Below are 4166 nucleotides of genomic sequence, written 5' to 3' on the forward strand. Positions count from 1 at the left end.
CCAGCACCCCCAGCCTCTCTCCCTGTCCCAGATCTTCTCCATTTTATTCTCATTGCAACTGGAGGGTCATTAACCAAAGGCCCATGTGAGCTTCTCCCTGCTGCCTCACAGTCCTTCAGTGACTCTGTGAGACCTTCTTGGGGGGTCATCATGCTGATCGGCCTCAACCTACCTCTCAAGCTCTGCAGCCTCGCTTCAAGAAGCTCCTCCTGACCCTTTCCCTGATCCAATGACCTTAGGCTCAGGCCAAAGTCATTTTTCCCATTGACTGGAATGACCAGTCAATGAGGTGAGAATCTATAGATGGAGACATTGATCATTAGTCAAGGCATCTTTGGATCCACAGAAGCATCTGGGGACTCCAGAGCCCTGGTGCTTAACTGAGTCTGAGTAGTAGCTCAGGAGGTACCGGGGGTTGCTCCCTGACTTCTGCTGGTACCAGTATACAATTTTTTCCCACTGACATTGATGTCACAGCTCAGGGTGCAGGTGAGTCTGGCAGATGCTCCCGGGGATTCAGAGAAGGAGGGTGGCTGAGTCAGCACAGGCTGGGAGAGGGAAACTGCAAACACAGACACACTTTGGTGATGGAGCTGTTAAGTGTTAAACTCCTTGGGGCTCAAAGCCAGAGATGCTGACACAGGCTGGGGGCTGCCCCAGGTCCCAGAAAACTGACCTCACCTGTGCAGTGGGAGAGAAGCACAAAGAGAAGAGATGTCCAGGCCATGGTGGGCACAGCTGACACGCCAGTCTCCACTCTGTCACCTGAGGCTGCTTTTATCTTCTTCACTGGCCTGACAGAGGAGGGGCTGTTCCCACACATTTGTTTCTCTTCCTGGTGACCTCAGCCCCACCCCAAGCAGCAGGTGCAATCTGAGCTTGGTTCTTGGTACAGAGAAGACTAATGTGTGAGACTCACAGTTGGCCCCATGGGAAGGACCAGGAAGGAAGCAGCTGCTGGGACCTTCCATGGTTCTGTGGGCAGGAGACGCTGCCCTAAGGAGTCTGGGGGGGTGGCACAGCTGTGGGTTCCCTCTGTGCAGACCCTGAGACAGACCCACAGTGCCCCCTGCTGCTCACTGGTTAGATTGCAGTCTCTCAGTGGGGATCATGAGTGGAGTCACCTGAGAGCCGGGTCCCTGTCATCGGTCCACAGCATCCATGGGTCACACACTCGCTCTGTCCTGAGTTACTGATATTAACAAAGAGCTTTTCCATAAGGACTTCTGAGTTACTAGAAGAAGAGCATGTAAGAAATACAAGGACTGTCTAATGTGAGGAGGCTGCAGTGAGGGGAGAATGCAGAGGGCTCTGGGAGCAGAGGCCTGAGCAGCTCCTTCCACAGGGAATGGATTTGTTCATTATCTGGGGTTGTAGACAGGAGACAGGATGGATGAAACAGATGCTTTAGAAAGACATCTTTGGTGTCACTTTCAACAAAGAGCCTGAAGGCAGGAGAGCAGGTGAGGATGTGTCAGGAGGGCTGAGGGCTGGTCCCTGGGATCTGGAGGAAGCTCAGGAGGCAGAACCCATGGGTGACTGTGGCCCCTGACACAAAGTGAGGGAGGAGTGGGGATGAGGCTGATGGTTGCAGTTGGGTTGATTGGGTGGTTTTTGTCTTCATTTGCTGTCATTGCAGGATGAGAGAGAGAGAGGGAGAGAGAGAAAGAGCAATACGAAGAGAAGCAAATTTGTTTTATATTCTTTTTGTAAAACCAAGGTCTGTAGGACACAGACATGTTTTAGTCCACTTTGTGCTGCTACAACAAAATCCCACAGACTGGGTAGTTAATAGAGAACAGATATTCATTTTCTCACAGGTTTTTTGTTTTGTTTTGTTTTGTTTTGTTTACTTTTTTTTTTTTTTTACGGAGTCTTGCTCTGTCACCAGGCTGGAGTGCAGTGGCACGATCTCGGCTCACTGCAACCTCCACCTCCTTGGGTTCTAGTGATTCTCCTGCCTCAGCCTCCTGAGTAGCTGGGACTACAGGCATAGGCTACCACGCCCAGCTAATTTTTGTATTTTTAGTAGAGACGGGGTTTCACCGAATTGGTCAGGCTGGTGTCAAACTCCTGATCTCGTGATTTCCCTGCCTCAGCCTCCCAAAATGCTGGGATTACAGGCATGAGCCACCACGCCTGGCCTTCTCACAGTTTTTGAGGCTGGGAAGTTCAGGATCAAGGCACTGTCATCTGATAAGGATCTTTCTTCTGTGTCCTCACATGGCAGATGGTGGAAAGAAGAGAGACAGAGCACACCGCTACCTCCAGCCTTTATATAAGAGACCTAAATCCTTTTGGAAGGGAGACATTCAAACCAAAGCACGATGAAAACAGCAGCACTGGAAGGCAGCGCTCCTCACGTCAGTCATTTACTCCAGGGGGATGAGAGCCACCCTGCAGAATGCAGCTCAGTCTTGGGGAGAGAGAGGAGGGGATAAGAACAGGACTAGGAATAGACACGGGAGTGCCCCCTGCTCGCAGGACAGAGAGGAGAAGCATCAAATCAGGTAGAAATAATAAATGCCTCATTTATTTCTTCTGGCACTTATTCAATCGTTTCAGTAATACATATTCATTAGCCAACTACTCCTCAGGTTTGGGCTCCTGGTGTCAGTGGGTGAATTTGGTTTATCAGGTTGTTCACATATTGTTATGTGCAATTTTTTTTCTGCTGATTCACTCAGTTAATAAAAGTGTGTGCCATTATTTATAACTATAATTGGGAATTGATTTTTTTCTCTTCCTTAGTCCTGCTAATTTATATTTTATATAGATTATGTTATTAGGGACATGTTTTTTCGTTTTTTTGTGTGTGTGTGCTTTTTTTGTTTTGTTTTGTTTGTTTGTTTGTTGTTGTTTGAGACAGGATCTCACTCTGTCACCCTGGCAGGAGTGCAGTGGCACTATCTTGGCTCACTGCAACCTCCACCTCTCAGGCTCAAGGGATCCTCCTACCTCAGGCTTCCAAGTATCTGGGACTACAGACACATATGCCACCGTGCCTGGCTAATTTTTTTTTCTGTACTTTTTAGAGATGAAATTTTACCATGCTGCCCAGGCTGGTCTAGAACTCCTGAGCTCAAGCAATCCACCCACCTTGGCCTCACAAAGTGCTGGGATTACAGGTGTGAGCCACCACGCATGGACTGATGTGTACTTTATAATTGTTATGTGTTCTTGTTGAATATTTCATTTTATACACATAAAATGTCCCACATTTCCTGATGTAAATAATTTTCATTAAAATTATTTGGTCTGATACCAAGATAACCACAAGAACTTTCTGCAGGTAAATGTTTGCATAGTGTATTTTTAGCATCCTTTAAAATTTAACACACAAGTAACTTTATTTTAAGGAAATTATTTTTATCTGGTTCATCAATACATTTACATTGAATATAATTGCTGATATTGTGTGTGAGTTTACCTTTCTCTTTATTTTATTTGGGCTTTTTGCTTCATTTCTTTTCACTCACTTTTTATTATTCATGAATCAAGTGTTTCCAACTGTATCATTTTACATTAGTACCTATTTAGTTTTACATTCTATAAGTTCAATAGGAACCCCAGATATTGCAACATATAACCTCACCTTATTAGTGCCCACATTATTTATACATTTTGTGTAATTATTTTATAACACAGAACCTCATAAAAGTTTACACAATGCCTGTCCTTTGTGGTAATTATGGTTGCTAGAGGTTGTATATGCACCTAAGTATGAATGATGAAAACCATTATCAGTGGTGGAGGTGGTGTTTTCAACATCAAAGTCATCTTATGTATCCAACACATTTCCTTCCCTGTGCTGTGACCCTGCAGGATTTTTCAGGTGAATGCCTGGCAGGTCGCTGTCTCTTAAGCACCAAGAAACTGCAGAAATCCCCTCCACCTGTCTTTCAGAGATTTTTGCCTCATCTTTTTAGCCTCTTTCTTAACGTGGGTTGGAATTCAGCATCTGTTTGCACAAGGACCTAATGGGGGTTTGAAGCCCTGAATCTCCAATTTGTTTTTAATCCTCAAGGACACTGAATTACCCTCAAAGCTATTTCAGTATTCTTTGGCATGATCAAGTGCATACTTGCTGTTTAGCCCTTGCTGACATCTGTAACCTCATCCTGTCTTGTCTTTTTCTCCCAGTCATCCATTCTATGGGATGTTTC

General features: G+C 45.5%; 1 pseudogene; it reads right to left on the reverse strand.

Moving 5' to 3' along the window:
- Positions 1-297: 297 nt before the first annotated feature.
- On the reverse strand, positions 298-727 carry LOC129023706 (probable non-functional immunoglobulin lambda variable 5-48; annotated as a pseudogene).
- Between the last annotated feature and the right edge of the window lie 3439 nt (positions 728-4166).

This window comes from Pongo pygmaeus, chromosome 23, assembly GCF_028885625.2.
Source record: "Pongo pygmaeus isolate AG05252 chromosome 23, NHGRI_mPonPyg2-v2.0_pri, whole genome shotgun sequence".
Classification (NCBI taxonomy): Eukaryota; Metazoa; Chordata; class Mammalia; order Primates; family Hominidae; genus Pongo; species Pongo pygmaeus.